The 16,883-nt window shown below is 33.8% G+C and overlaps 1 protein-coding gene and 1 long non-coding RNA gene across 3 annotated transcripts in view; one reads left to right on the top strand and one right to left on the bottom strand.

Annotated features, from left to right (window-relative positions):
- The window catches only part of LOC138944720 (uncharacterized), a 175,734-nt gene that overhangs the window by 82,055 nt on the left and 76,796 nt on the right, over positions 1–16,883 (top strand). The window lies entirely within an intron of this gene.
- The window catches only part of LOC138944719 (cilia- and flagella-associated protein 276), a 111,110-nt gene that overhangs the window by 18,241 nt on the left and 75,986 nt on the right, over positions 1–16,883 (bottom strand). The window contains exon 3 of one of the 2 annotated variants that reach the window (XR_011448855.1): positions 5,573–6,060. The exons of the other annotated variant lie outside the window; for it this stretch is intronic. The gene's annotated coding sequence lies outside the window, so the exon portion shown is untranslated. Of the gene's footprint in view, positions 1–5,572; positions 6,061–16,883 lie in introns of those variants that run through there. 2 annotated transcript variants of the gene reach the window in all.

Genomic DNA, 16,883 nt, shown 5'->3' on the forward strand with positions numbered 1-16,883 from the left:
GGCCGGTGCTGACTCGACATACCGTCCACAAGCGTGTGCCTACGGGAGGAACACGTGGGCACGGAGTGGACCTTATAAAAGTAGATGTGCTAGCGTGCATGTAGAGGGTTTTACGAGGAAACGGCAAGAACCGTAACCTACTTTGAGCGAAGGTATTGTAGATGCGTGCGAGGGGTCGGAGTGCGTTCCGGAATTTGTATGGTCATCGTTTGCGCGAACAAGCATTCTTGGAATGATTGCATCGGGCACGCGCAAACCGGCTGAATTCTGCCAACTTTCCATTTCGATGCGAATTCAGGACTTCACTAGAATTCGATTTGTTTCCGATCGACACCATATCGAAGAGTTTGATACGACGAGATTAGAAAACGTCCATTCTATGACTTAGGATTTGAAGGAAGTGGTTAAGCATTTTTGGTATCGATATTTATACACGCAACGCAATAGAATATTCGATGATAAACTTTTTTTTTTTTTTTTTTTTTTTAAACAAGTTAGAGTCTCGATGATAAGGAATTTTTAAAAGGAAGTTTGATATCGATCGTCGTAAATAAGCGAGACGCATCGGGTATTTATAAATGCATAAATTCTGCAGTTGGCTTATCGATGTTAAATTCTGCAGTTTTTATCCAAAAATTTTTGAAAAATTATTTGTCAACGCTCGGACATAATCACCGGACGGAGTCGATATCGATGCTTTGGGTCAAGGCGTAAAGTAAAGATACAAGTGCAGACGTGAAAGAAGCGCGAGATATACGAGAGAATAGACGATTAATTATATTCAGGCTGAAAGTTATCGTACAACGCGGATAAGAATTATCGAAAGCACGAGATTATCATTTTATTTTCTATCCAAAAATATACCGTTATATCTCTTGCAACCATTTTTCCTTATGCAAATCAAATGCTAATTATTTTTAAAACGTAACGTATCGTACGAATAATTACTTACATATCAATTAGATAAATTATTATCAAGATTCTTTTATTGCGCGCATATTATAAAATAAACCACAGAGATTTTTCATTACTTTTATAATTACATTTTAGATATAAAATAAATAATGCGTGACAATAATTTAATATAATTTAGTAATAAAATAATTTTTTTTTTAAATCTTTAATTTAATCTAACTATTCTAAATAAAAAGTATTTACACTCTCTCTCTCTCTCTCTCTCTCTCTCTCTCTCTCTCTTTCTCTCTTTTTCTCTCTCTATCAATAATATAAAAAAATAATTTTCTCGCTTAAAAGTTTAGTATTATTTTTATCATTGTATATTATACAAGAGATATCGTAAAACCTAATTTAGTAAATGCTGCCCCAAGAATTGGATATTTTTATTTTCACGTTTGCAATGGTGTGATGTAATTTATGTCGCTTGTGACATGCTATGTTGTGCAGATAATACATATTGACGCACGTTTCTTTAATGAAAGTCTCGCTAATACAAATATTATTGTATAATTATGCGATAGTTCGCGCGGAGAATAAATTCTGTATCAAATGATTATCATAACGCTAGAAAATATAATGCGTATATCTTACTTAAGAAACAACAGGGGTGAACATCGAGTATCGTTATCGGTATATCGTTTTACTAGAAAATAGAGTAAATAATACATATTTAATTGCGGAATCAGAAATTGATAGGAGATTAATTTAATTAATTTGGGGTTGATTAGGATGTTAATTTGCTTAGTATATTATATTAAAATTATCTTTCATGTTCCTTTTATTATTATTAAATATAACACGCTTGCATAATTCTCCATGTCCTTTTCATGCATTTAGAATTAGGAGAAATTTAATACACATTGTATTATATTTACGATACATACACGCAAATAGATATATTTCGATATTATTAACTGACGTCTTATTGATAGCGTTTTGCGGTCGAAAAAATCCTAAAGTGCAAGATGCGTATAAGTATCTCGTCTCACTTTTTTCCTTTTTCTTTACCAGCAGATTCAGACATTTTTGAATTCATAATAACAACAAGCAATTACGTATCAAGATTTCATCATCGAGCATCGTCAGGAGAGATCGCATACGTGATGTTTGACGTCGATCCATGATAATTTTGAGCGGCGATAAAATGCACGTTGCGTGATCTCGCGGAAGAGAGTTCAAAGGCGACGAATGTTTATCAGTCCCCGGGGGGTCTCGGGGTAGCGCGGGGGATGTTTGCAGGAGGTAGGGGCAATAGGCAGGAAAACGGCAATAACAACGATCCAACGTGGAACCCCTGCGATGGCTATTGCTCATTTTCATTGCGTCAGTAAGCTTCTAGTAACAAGTAGCTCTCCGGGGATTATCGTTACCGTATTTTTGCTCTTTTTCGTTTTCTTCAGCGCTCCTCCAAAGGAGAAACTGAACGGATCGGCTATGTCAAAAGTTAATAAATCTAATACATTTCGAGATTATTATTCATAAACATGATTGTGCGCAAGAAAGTACACCTTTAGCATTTCAAAATTAAAAATTAATAATTAATTTGTGAGCTAAAGTAAAGAGATTCGCCCTGTAGAATTAAAATTTTCTATTTTCATGAATTTTTGTGTCATTATAAGTCATTATAAAATTTTCGTGATACGATCACTACAAAATAATTAATTTAATGTAACATAATATTTATGATTTTTTTTTACATATTAAATTATGTTCTACGGGACAAATTTTCGCTTTAACTCACAAATTAATTATCAATTTTATATTTTAAAGGACTAAAAGTGTTTTATGTGCGTAATGTTCAATTTCATGAATCCCAAAATGTATGAGATTTATTAACCTTTGACGTAATTAATCCGTCCAGTTTCTCCTTAATCATTGCGTGAGATGCTCCCCTCTTCTTCGTCTCGACGCCTATCGTCGCCGCAGTCGTCAGCGATAACTCGCGCGATAAAGCCGCCTGCGAGAAGCCACTTCGCGACGAAGGCGTCGCGTCGTATTGCGTCGCGGAGCAACCCCTTTTTCGAGGGCTGATCTTCTCCTCTGTGCCCCGCGTTCCTTCGCAAATATCGTCGATTACATGCATCGATGTCCCTTGGAAAGTATTCTTTAGGTTGCATCAGCCATTCGTTTCAGAAAGACGCATTCGCGATGCAATTTCAAATCGACGTAACGGTGAGATTTCACGATAATACAAAATAAAAAAAGATCTATTAGATAAAATTAGCAAAACTCAAAACAAAATACATTTCAATGAGATAAAGGAAGAATCTTCTTTGATACATTATCTATTACTTGTTTACTTAATCAAACGCTATAATCAATTTATTATTATATCATATTATATATTAATATTGTATATAATAATAATAAAGACTATATAATATAATAATATATATTATATAATATAAGAATATATAATATATATTATTATATTATGTAGTATTTATTATTATTATTATATTATATCAATTTATCAATATAAATATATTATTATTATATATTCTATTATTTCGATTCAACCTAACATGACTCAATTTTCGGCATATATGCGATGCAAGAAATAAAAAAGGCATTTGATGCAACTCTCAAAATATTTTATATTAGGCTCATGAAAGAGAGAGAGAGAGAGAGAGAGAGGGAGAATTTCAAACTATAACTTTAGAAAAATTTATACCGTGATAAAGAAATTTCTTTAAGGCAAATTGATATGAATAAATGTCAATTATATTTTACGAAACAAAACAAATATTTTCATCGTATTTTACTTCATCCCTTGTTTCGCATACACGTATACTCTTAGCAAATCTAATAATGTGTTACTTGCGAACAAAAAGACTGGACGTATATCGTGGTAATATTGTTTACGATAGAGGATTGTTCGTGCCCCATCATGTCACGAGATATCGTCTCTTCCATAATTTGGTTGATAAGACATTATTTTCAATGTAACGGTAATAGAGAGTGAATCTGTGATGATGACCTGCTCCAATAACTAATCTCAAAACAGATGAATTATAACAGTGTTTATCTAACTTATGGAAAATAACTTTATCAGATACATTAAAATTGTGGCAAGTTCAATGTAAACGAAACAAGTAAATTATATTTAGTAACGATTTCTGATTATACGATAAATATACGCGCGTATTAACTTTTAAACACGTCCTCAGAAATTGGTAGAAATGTGGAAAAAATAAAAAAAATTTTCATCATTTTACTTGGAAGAATGGAACAAGAATATGATCGAATGAATCACTTTTGACCTTTGTTCGTAATGAACGATAGATTATGTGCGGCATAAGACAATATAATTAGCGGATATATTCTGTCGGCCCGCACAGACGACATCCTCTGACCTTCCCCGACGATTCCATTCGTAAAATATGTATATAAAACGTTTACATATATCAGTTTATAAGTTATATTCCATTACATCAGTCGCACGACTCGTTTTATTCTAGATAATGATAACTGCTTTGCGTTAACTTTCTTCGATATTTGTAAATATCGATTGTGAGGAAAAAATATTTTTTATTATTACGATAGATAATGATTTGCATTTTCTTGCATTTTGTGTGTGCTACTGAGATCATGAGTGTATTATGTAAGATTGAATCAGTTCTTATGTATGCAAACTATTGACATGTGCTCGGAATACCCTAACGCTACGCAAAACTTTCTTGTATATTATTGCGTCTATCTGAATCATCAACTTTTGTGATAAGTTTCGATTATATACTTTACTTTACTTGATTTTCATTTGCTTTAATCAATAGTTTCGAAAAATGTTATTTATTTTTATATAAATAGTTTTCTCTTATTTTTTATTAATATATGTATAACTTATCGTCTAACTCTCTAACTGGTAAGACTATTTTTACTGATTACAATTATCTCGTGTGATATAGTTCGTCTCGGTACGATTTAAATCAGAATTATCAGATTTATTATTTTTTTATATCGACAACAAAAGTTTATGCATTTAAGAATTAATCGTCTCTTCTCGTGTACTTTCTTTTACATTTGCTCACAATAAATCGTTTTTTTTTCCAATTCTTCCCTTGGGATCTCGTTCTCGTCTTATTTCCTATTCAGATCGCGATTTCCGAGAAGAAAATTGTGAGATGGATGCAACGAGCGTCGGTCATTCGGTCACTCGTAGTATACATACAACTGCGTCCGCTAATATTAGCAGCGGAACATGGTAACCGCGCATTGAGCTTATTCCTGGCCTAGCAGCCAGCTGCTTGGCTAGCCAGAGTCAAGGTTACGGCATTACTAGCGATATATCGATGTCATACCTTGTAGATATCATGCACGCGGTCGCATACGTATCGGATTGCTCTTTCTGCATCAGAATCCAAACGAGAGATTTGTTAATCAATAGAAACAGCTTTACTAAATCAAACGATGGAACGTGACGGGCTATGATTAAGAAGCTTACAACATATACGCTTCAGTAGTATCAAAATATTGATTTAATTCCTCTAATATGGCATCTTATCTGCCATATTAAGTTTCAAGAAAGATAGTATTAATTGGAAAAAAAAAAAAAAAAATTTGGGAAATTATGAAATTACATTTTATAATTCGTCCAACTCCTCTTTATTTATTTTTTTTTTTTTTAAATCTCGATTGCGCTTTATAGCGTACTTATCATTTTGTATATCCTATTTCGTAATCGTAGCATATATTTAGATGAGAGGATACTACAAATCGCATTATGTTGACGCCGTTGAGTTCTTCGCCGCACAGTTCCGACGACGTCAACATCGACGACGATGATGACGACGACGGCCTTGGCCTTTGTTTTCGAACAAAGGAAATATATACATATTGTAAGCTCAAAACGAATCCGCATATGAATCTTGCTTCGCGAAACAACCCACTTTGATGGAAGCGGGCTCGTATGTGGAGTGTCCGCGCCTGCGGTAAAAGCGAGATACAGTGACGTTACGTTACATGCCCCGTTATGGAATACAGGCCGTTAAGACGGCCTGTACATACTTCGTTTATCCGTTAACTTAAGGCCAAGGTAGTGTGCACGTTACTTTCACCGATTATGTCGATCCCTCTCGACGCCCCCTTCTCGCCATCTCCTTCCTAAAACATCAGTATACCGTATTAGACACGGATCTTGTGTTTTTGTTGGTTTTATTATTAGAAAGAATCTCAAACACCCTTTCCCGATCGCCATCCAATTTAGCTACGGCTCCTCAAGGATAAAATGTGAATACTAATTAAATTTGAAATGTATTTGATATTAAATTTCAGATAATCATATCCGATAAATCTGATATTTAATATTAACTAGTAAGACAGTGAAAATATTTTCAGCGAGTTCTGCTAATCAAGTTTGAATTTTTTAAATAACTGAGTTATATTGAAAAATTCGATGATTATATGTTTCACTTGTAAAAAAATTCCATTCATCTCAAAAATATTTTTTTAGGACGATTGTCTGTTAATAGAATTTTTGCTTGATTTTGAATCACTTATATAATTGGAGAAGAAGAATATTAAATATTTTATATAATCATTAAAAATGTATATATGGTACATTGATAATACGTTAGAATGGTTATAGCATACAGCATAATCTTCTCATTTATAATATTCATATTGGTATTGATCGCGCAATAATCAACACGTAAGCACGTGAAATTTACAGCGGGTATTTCCATTCAAAACAAATGCTTTGCTATTTACTAATACAATAGCGGTATCGGCAGTTCAAGTCGGATAAAAGGCTGGGATAGCATTAATGAATTCGTTGACATCATGTTTCCATACAATATCTTGAGAGTTACTTTATTATTATATTACGTTATACGTTATTACTTTTTAATCGTCATCCCATGTTTAGAAAATTTCAAATGAATTAATTAACGCTATTCGCGAATATTAAACTCGCAGAATATTATATATCTAATTTATAATGTCTCTATAAGTTTTTTCAAACATGTTTAAGAATGTTTAAAACAATATATTAAAAAACATATATTTTTTGTTACAATAATAAAACTCGCTCAGCGCTCGGTTTTACCTAGAACAATTTCCGTTTCAGTAGTTGTAAAAGACTTTATCTGAGATTATTGCGCCGACTATTTGTCGATAAGAAAAAATTTCGCGCAGTGAAACAATTTACTGTTATCTGAAGACAACGTACAGAAGATTGAAACTGCTCTCTAAATATGTATCGATAAAGTATATCGTTTGTTAAAACGTTGAAGTTGTTTGGAGATTAAAAATTATTTTTACTTTATTATCCCGTGAACAAAATCAAATATTTATTATTACACATTTATTAATTATATTTATTACATTATATTTTTCATACTCATATAACAATTCTTCTGTAGAATTATTTCAAATAGATTACAAATTTTTGCAAAATTATTTTTTATTATCGAATTAAATTTAGACAAATTAATAATACTCTTCTCTACGAACATATATTGAATTATTGGAACGCATTATATCGAAAATATAATTGATGTCGTGCTCGAACAAGAAATATGCTTTTATGTTAATCGTATAACGCTTCAGAAATAAATATTTAAGCCCGTTTTACCGAAGGAGATTAATGTTTTCCTAATTATATTTTAATAACTTAATTATTTAAAATACGAATCGAGCTAAACAAAGATATAGTATATTTTCTTGCAGTTTGCGGTAACGGAAATATTTTTCGTGGAAGAAAATGTTTAAAATGTTATGCATATTCTCTATAAGTTTTAAATCAAATTTTATATTATATGTATATATAAAATTATTTATTTAATTATTTATGAAGAAACTATTTATGACATTAATATTCTGAATTGACATATATGTATACTGTAAAATTATCTGGAAATTTTTAAATATCTGTGAAAAAAAGAATAAGTAGAAAACCGCTGTAAATATAAAAATCTCTTTATTAGCATTATAGACGATAATATTACTTAGTATTAGAAGTTGTATTTCAAGCGCGGTTTTCTTCGAACCCAATTTAACGCTGTAGCTGGCGCAAAATTTCTATCTGCAATTAGATTACGACACTCGCGAATTTAATGATATTACGTCAATAATGTTTAACTGACTTGGCGAAAAGTGCCGCTTTTGGCATGCTGACAAAGAACTGTTATTTATCGCACATTACCCTCGATGACGATTGTAAAATTCTGTGGTACGGAGGAATGAAATAGTGGAAAAAAACATAATAGAGAGAACTTTAAACCCAAGAATTTTTTTCAACCAATTCTATGTATTGGATAATCCATTGGACGGATTTACGATGCGCTAACTTTAAAATTCGGTTGTATATAAAGTAACAAAGATTTAAGGGTCGAAGTTGGGGAGCGCATCAACGATGTATATGATCGCGTACCAATTGACATGTCCTAAGCACTGTTTATGGTACAATCGAATGCGCGCTATTAAGCCAGAAAGAATTTTTCTACAAAAATAGAAGTATATCCGCAACTATTAAATGGCGTATTGTGATTGTTAACGCATACGCATTATGATTTTCGCATCGAGGGTCTCGCTTTTCCTATAATTAAGGAAATTTTAGCACTATTTTTCAGAGGCTTGTTCCGGTGAAGCCTTAATGCGAAAAAAAAAAAAATATATTAATAAAAAGCGGATAAGTAGATATTTAAATTTTTTGTTATTAAACTCGCCACGATAATGTTTGCCTCTCTCGCACTCCGACTCTGAGATATCAAAATTCAGATTTGTTTTTGTGAAAAGGGGATTCAATTCTCGCTGACTTCTTCCCCGGTGAGGGCGCATATTTATTTTTACGAACGATAACAAGAGACCGATGATAACAAAATCAAACCTCGGGGTTAAGTACGCACGTACTCGATTATATATATATATATATATATATTAGTATGCGTGTACGCGTGTACGTAAATACGTACGGACGAGAGTGAATGAGAGAAGCGCTTCGCGCCGGCCTCGTAATGAAAGTGAAATCGAGGGCGCCGCGATGGAGTGCCGTGGTCGTTCGTTCGCTTCGTCGCGCTTTGCCCCGCTGACGATGCCGAGACTTCATCGAGAAGTTACTTGGCTGACAGGAACAAACAGTTCGCACGTCGCGGTTACTGAGTAGCCCGCATGTCTGCCGGAAGTAGGTTGGCGTTGATCTCGTTACTCGATTTCGCTCGGGCGACCTCGACTTGAGAAAGGGAAAGGCACACACGCGAAAAACGTATCGTCGTTTTTATAATTCCGTTTCTTTAATTCCTATGGTGAAAATGCCTATTTTTCTGTATCGCTCTATTGTATCCCGTAAGCTATGGAAAGTGTTATATGCGGAAAAAATATTTTAAGCATTTGACATCAATATATAACGATTATGATACCGTTACATTTATATATATATATAAAGTTTCTTTTTAGCTCTTTCTATAAAATATCATTATATTTTGTCATAAGTTATATAAAAATAACGATGTGTTTCAGTTTTGTTTCACAATATTTTCTATTATATCTTCTAGTAGCGAAAAAATACAATTTAGTGATTCAGATTGATTGAGGTGATTGATATTTTTATAATATTAAAAATTCAAATTTACTGAAATATTAAATAAAGATGTTATATATAATTCACTCTATATATAAAGTGCATTAGGCATAAAATTTTCTATCCATAAAACACGTTGTACATATAGAATATATCATTGACGAAATGTCATTTGGAAAAATCCAAAGTTCGAAGATTTTTGACATGATTTTAAATTCTCTACCGATATCCTTAATAATAAAACCACGATGATAGATATTAATAGATATTTTATATTTAAAAAAAGATGATGCGCTTTTTCTTTGGCGCTATAAGATGCTGTATAGCGGATGATCCAAGACGATAGCATGAAAGAATTAATGACAGATAGAAAGTGAACATGGAATAGAACATTAATCTTATTCTCGAAGAAGAAACTTGGAATCAAACGTGACGCAGATGATAATCGGCTAGAAAAAAAATGTTGAAAATCGAGCGAATGTTGAACGAGATGGAGAGAAGGAAAGAGAGACTAGCGTCGATTGTGGAAGGGAAGAGTGAAGGACGGAGGGGGGGGGGGTTGACAAAGAAGGGATGGAGGATTGCTCGTAGCTTTGGTGCAAACTTTCACTTTTTTTATCTCTTCGCCGCCCCCCCCCCCCTCCCCACTCTCATGGTGGTTCTTAAAAATACCATGGCGGTACCAACTTGCAATTGGTTGATTTTCGTCCAGTCTCCTCGTTCATTGGGTCTCCCCCCTTATAGTATTCTCTCTATCCGATTCTTTCTCTGACCTCTCTTTGTCTCACTCCTTTCTTTCAATCTCTATTTCATGCCTCTCTTTCTGGCCGGTGTGGTCTTTTTTACTCACTCGCCGAGGATCCTCTCTCCTTTTCTCAGTTTATCCCCTCTAGGAACGGACGATCTCCCTCTCTAGCAATCCCTCCGACACTTCTGGGCACGGCAGGAGGTCCTTATGTAACTGACACCATTCCGTTAGAGTAACCGGGACAAAACGCCGTACAGTATTATGGCGGGAGGAAAAAAACAAAGAGAACGAAAAGAGTAGCGCGAGAGCTGTGCAAGATATGCTGATAACAGTCGGATATCTTGATATATAACGTGTCGTAGAAAATGAATCGGTGTCGAGAAGAAGAGCACGAAATCTCGGATTTTTTTGCTCTCGAGATACAATCAAAATATTAAAAATAATTTGTTGTTAAATCTATAAGTTAGGAAGAAGAATCTTTAGGAGAAAGTAAAAAGATTAATAATTCTTAATAAAAATGAAGATTGTGAATTATAAATATGGTATTCACCGTAAGAGTCTTAAACATGAGAGAAATGTATGTTAAAAATATATTTAATGGCTGATATTTTATTTTTCATATATATATATATATATGTATATTTTTATTCTTCTTTACTTTCTTCAGCATTACTTTACGGCTAAATTGCAATTTATTATTTATATCTTCATGAATAATTAATAAAAATAATATTTGTAAGAACGAATTAAAAATAATTAACCACAACCTTCATCAAGATATATCATTAAGAAATATTCGTAGTTAATTTTTTTTTTTTTTTTTTTTTTTAAGAGGAAAACAAATCTCACACCAAATTTTTATATATTTCTAAGAATGTTTATTTAAATACGAGATGAATACTCCGATAGATGTTTGATAATATTTAGCAGTAGCAGTCGATTGTTGCGATCGTGCTTTAATCATGTCCGCATTCTCAATCACGTTATCGCGTTAAAATCGAGAGAGAAGGAAAGTACGACGCGCAAAGTGCGGCAAGTTAATTACGACAATTAGAGGCGGGTCGCGCGAACACTCGCGCGGGCCCCGCTGTCTCCTCGGGCGCAGTGAATCTGGAGCGGATTCGACGATCGCGACCGCTCCATTGTTGGCCGGCCGCGAAGAATTCCTGCTTTTGCAATCTTCCCAGGCCCGCGATCTAGTTGCGCCCGCCAATCGGCGCCTCGTAGAACACTAGAAGACGACAAAAGTTCGCGCAACAATGAACGACGTTGCAAATCCGACTGAGACAGTTTGCGAAACGGCGCCAGGTATTTCTTATAATCCGCCGTGTAGAGCCGCATGAGAATTTCTATCATTTTTTTTTTCCTTATCTTTCGCGCTCTCTATCCTCCCCCCTCCCCCCCCCCCCGGTTCATATTCCGCGCCTACGATGGCAGTGAAGTGATCCTACACTTTCGAAACTTTATATTCGATAAACTTTGATCAATTTATTACGGAATGTCACAAATTTTTTTTTTTTTTAAATAAATTAGATTTTTATTAGCGAAAAATCGAATTTTAATTATCAATTCTTTTTTATCGCAAACTTTAAAACAAATTTTTATCTGAGAAAATTTCTGCCTTCTTTTTTTTTTTTTGTATACGAACTACGCAATTGTTCCTTAATACAATTGTTTCTCTGAATCTAATTACGTTCGTTTCAATTCCACCGTATGCTCCGTCGTCGATATCCGTTTTACATTGTGCTAGATGCAATATTCCACGTGCACGATGAATATTCTAATCGGAAAGGTTAATGATAGTGCCGTTAATTGCGCATTGCTTGCAAATCTCGATCGCGTCCTACAAACATCATATCTATCCTTGTCATGTATATATTGCTTTTTTTTTTGGCACAGCGAAGATGAATACTTATAAATAGAATTCTATTGGGCAATTTATTGTAACAATTTTATTTATTTACTGAATGGTATAAAAGCGTGATTAAAAAATCGATATATATGCTAACAAGATAAAAATAACAACAAATGTTTCACAAGTATTATATTTAACCATATAATAATATAACCATATTAGCGCACACGTGATATTATGTAACTATATTTAACGAATTAATTAGATAGATGTCATTATTCTATAAGTAATGTCTGAAAGTGTGTGCTTACATTCTGTCCAAAGCATAAGAATACAAGAATGATACATATTTTCTATTCATATTTATATCCGAGAGATATATTTTCCCAGCAAAACAGTGTTTAAGAATCTGTCACATCGATATACGATGCTATTAAAAAGAAGCGCGTGCGCTTTTACCGCACGTATTGCATTGGCAATTGCGCGTTACGTGCATTCTTTTCTTTTGCAATTAATTGTTATCGAAAGCGTGTTACACTTGGCGCTTAACCAAGTGATTATGACGCCGACGATGACGATGACGACGCTAACCGACGCGACGCCGACATGACGGTGGGGACAAAGTGAAAGTGAGTCGAGCATTGTTTAGGAAGCCTCGCTGCCGCAGTGGCTCTCAGCGATGCCTTGCGTGTCGATGTCAGCTTAGCAATGGGCGTCACATTCATAACAATCGTGAAAATAAAAAAAAAAAAAGATAAATAATAGGAATTTGCACAATTAAGTGATTCTCGAGGTAACTGTTGAAACACAAAATCTTTCAAAATTTAATTGATTTTCATGAGACGAAAGAGAAAAGGATAAAATAATAATTATGAAGCTGTTAAGGCCAAGGCTCGATTAAACGATATAGTTGTTTGCGTATTCTGACAATTTCATAATTTCGAGAGAGTCGCACTTCATCGGTTTAATAAATTTCAATTAGCCGAGCGTATACGTAATCGAATTAATCGCAATCGTGGCTCGTAGACATCAGAATCACCAAATACGGGAGGCATCGACCGGCCACGTCCTTGGTTTCCAGCGACGCGGAAAGCGCCGACCATCACATTTTTCCATGCACGATCAGCAATTTGGCCGATCGCGAAAACATAAACTATGAGAAAAGGAATCTCTCAAATGTGCTGTTATTGATTGGTATTCGATCTCAACCAGAACGTGAAAGAATCAATATTTCGAGAATATAATACTCGCAATTATTTCTGAGATATTTTATTTTTTACTTTTTAATATTGATGTATTTTTATCGATATATTGACAATACAATAAAAGACTTTTTCTAAAACAACATACACACACGCTTTAATTTTCTTTAAATACAGACGTGATAAATGAATAATGTATTTTTATTTCACACCAAACTTGTTGAAAATTGTATAAATATTAAATCGCGTATATAAAACGCATATTGTATATGTATGTACGCAGAAGTGTTTCTCGCAAACTTCTATCACGCACGTATGTATCTGATCGGACAAATGATCAACGACACCTGCGGGTAAACTGTCAATACATCAGTAATTTCCCATAGCGGAATATATTCCCGCGAGGATATGGCATTTCGATCGGTGTTAGAACGGTCGAATGGTGCCGGTATTCAATCGCCAATAGATCGATTACGTAAGTTTCACGATGGATTCATAGTTTCATGATGAGACTCGCTTTCGGCAAAACGACTTTCCTTTCGATAGATCGATCGATCGTCGAATAACATCCGCGGCACTATATATATATATATATATATATATTGCATATTTTAATTCATCTATACCGATTTGACATTATGGCAACGACTAATTGTACTAATCAAAGTAGAATATATATATTATATATATATATACTAATTGAATAAAAAAAATCCGAAGCTTGTAAACATTAGCATTTTTGAAGAATGATAAACATTCTGGAAACTAGAGATGTAAAATTTGGAATTGGAGATATATATATATAAAAGAATGATATTTATTTGACATAATGAGTGAAAACTTACGCGACAGAAATAATTTTTTTCTTTCCATCATATTTTAATGTTAAATTAGAAATAATATATGTTTATTTTGGTACGTGAAAATTTTCTAATTATATGTCATTATTACCAGATTACATTAATGCTATCTTGACGTATCTGAAATTTAATGTTCGCAATGTTTATTCTGGGATTACTTCAGCTGTTGTCTCTCTTGTTGAATCTTTAAACATAAATAATAATTTTCTTCTCACGTCTATAATTATTGCGAAGATGAAACTATTTTCGCGTAATAGCGATACCGTAATGATTTACTGTAGAAAAATCGTGCGATGAGAGGATTATCACATTATCTTTCTGTATTTCTGGGAAGCGATCGATCGTTTGACGCGAGCGCGAGACTAAACAATAAGCGGCAAATGTTTAGAAATAGCCCCACCTTGCAATAACCGTATACACATAATGTATAATAGTCGTATAATAACCGATGGTGAGAAGGCAATTAAGGACTTCGGTTAGGTGCGCTTTTAGAGGCGTAGAAATCGTAGGTGTGTCAGAGCAATGACGCAAGACGACCGACGCATTTTCTATTACGCATCGACTTACCGCGGATGTAAGCTATACGTTGCTACGATGATTTTCTCTCTCTCTCTCTCTCTCTTCGGCCGATTATACTTATTCCCGAAGGAGAATACATATCTACATCGACATGTTATGTCTATTATAATATATAATATCGGCGGGTAATACCCGAGAGTGTCGCATTGTCCGAATCGCAGATATACCGCCCACGCGTATAATAATCGCGTTTACTCGGACAACTCGAGGCCCTATTTCATTGTCAAAGAAACTTTTCCGGTTTAAATATCGTACCGTGCGACGCTCGTTGCGTCTGCTTGCGTCTTCTCTCGTGTAATTTTAATTCGCGAAAGGATTGTGATAATTATCCGTAACGAGAATAAGATCCTTTCCTTTACAAAATGCGCGAGATCCGATCTAAAATATTAACGACGAATCTTTTTACAGAAAAATTTTATACTGAATTTCTTTTTAATCTCAAATTTTGAACTTTTAAAATCCTCTTTAATGGTGAAAGAAATTTAGAAACAGCCACTTTCAGATATTTTTTTATGATGAAATTATTTATAATCAATTTGTATCTTCGGGGTAATATTCGCGTTCAAAAAAAACGCCGCTGCTCTCTTATTATGACGGGATTTCCTTCGAGCGTAGCTTGCCCGAGGCCTTCGCCTCGCGTGCGTTATTATGCCGTTAATTATGCAATGACATTGCTCTGACATCAGTGGCGATTCAGCGGGGATTCCTGTTAATTTTCCTCGAGGATTTCCATAGGAATACTCCGAATGCGTTGTGATCTTTTTTTTTTTTTTTGCACGTTAGTTAGTGTCATCCTTATAGTTTCGAAGAGACCATTGAAACAAAAGTTACTTGGATCTTTTTATAACATAAAGTAATTAAAAAAAAATATGTTTATATATCAGTATAAAAATAACCGTTTGGATTTTGTGTTTTAGTTGACATTTCAAACACGTTCCCCCCCCCCCATAACTTTTTTATTAATTACTTCTATATTTATTTTATATAATTCAGATAAATTTGTCTCAATTTTTTTCTTTTCGTTATCTTCGTTCATTTTATGAAATTAATATGATTAAGTATATTAACTATTATATATTAATTGAGAAGAGCTTAAGTAAAAACTGAAATTATTTAAATTTTTTGAATACAATGGATGACAATAAATTTTTAATTATTTTGACGCCGTTTTTATAAAGCTTTATATATGCCATTTGTGAAAAGAAACGATATTAATACCGCCTCCGGCAATAGACATTGATGACACGCCGTCGACCGGTTCCAGCCATCCGGCGATAAAAATAGCATCGCGGAACTCAATCGTACTCGCGTGTTTAATCATCGAATCGTCGAGTCGCGTAAAACCACGTTGTTTCTCGCGGCCGATCAAAATATCGTTCTCGCAAGCGCGACGCCAAATTCGAATAACGATCAAATAAACTATACGGATTCCTGAAATAGGTCACGAAACTTCACGAGCGTAATATATTCCTTTTGAAGATGAGGGGAGGTCATAGATCATAGGAAAACTCTTCTACTCCGAGTTATAAGCATTTTTTGTTTGCGGCAAACAACTCTATAAGAATACTGTCAAAGTTTGACGACCTATTTCAGGGACACGCAAGTTTGCGTGCAGAGCAAACACGCATAACTATAAAAATAAAATCAACTTTAAAACCTATAATAAAGCTGCTATCGTACCTTTTGGAATATTTCACTAATATAAGTCAAACAATGCGGTAAGAAATAGACTAAGAGAAATTAAAATGAAGTTGGCAAATTATAAAACAGACACTATTAGTAAGTTATTAATTTTATTAAATGCAAAAAATATTTTCTGCGCTCGTTTTATTTATACCTTTGGCATCAATTGATTAATTTATTATTCTGGCCAAAAAAAAAAAAATAATTGTTCGGAAATTATATATAAATATTCTATTAGTTTCCTTTCCGTTTATTGTTGTACGCATTGAACTCTATACTCGGTGCTCGCACACGTGTAATAATAATTTCTTGAAATATTATTTATTTTAGATGCCATATTATAAATCGTATCATATGTATATTTATGTTACAGATCAACGTGTAGTTGCAAGATAATAAACTTTACTATTGCGTATCGGCCAATAAACTCTCATTTTATGATAAAAAATGTTAAATACATATAAATGTATAATCCCTCTAT

The sequence above is a fragment of the Polyergus mexicanus genome, unplaced genomic scaffold (genome assembly GCF_030449975.1).
Source record: "Polyergus mexicanus isolate NDT 795.1 unplaced genomic scaffold, iyPolMexi1.0 SCAF_2, whole genome shotgun sequence".
In the NCBI taxonomy this organism is placed as follows: domain Eukaryota; kingdom Metazoa; phylum Arthropoda; class Insecta; order Hymenoptera; family Formicidae; genus Polyergus; species Polyergus mexicanus.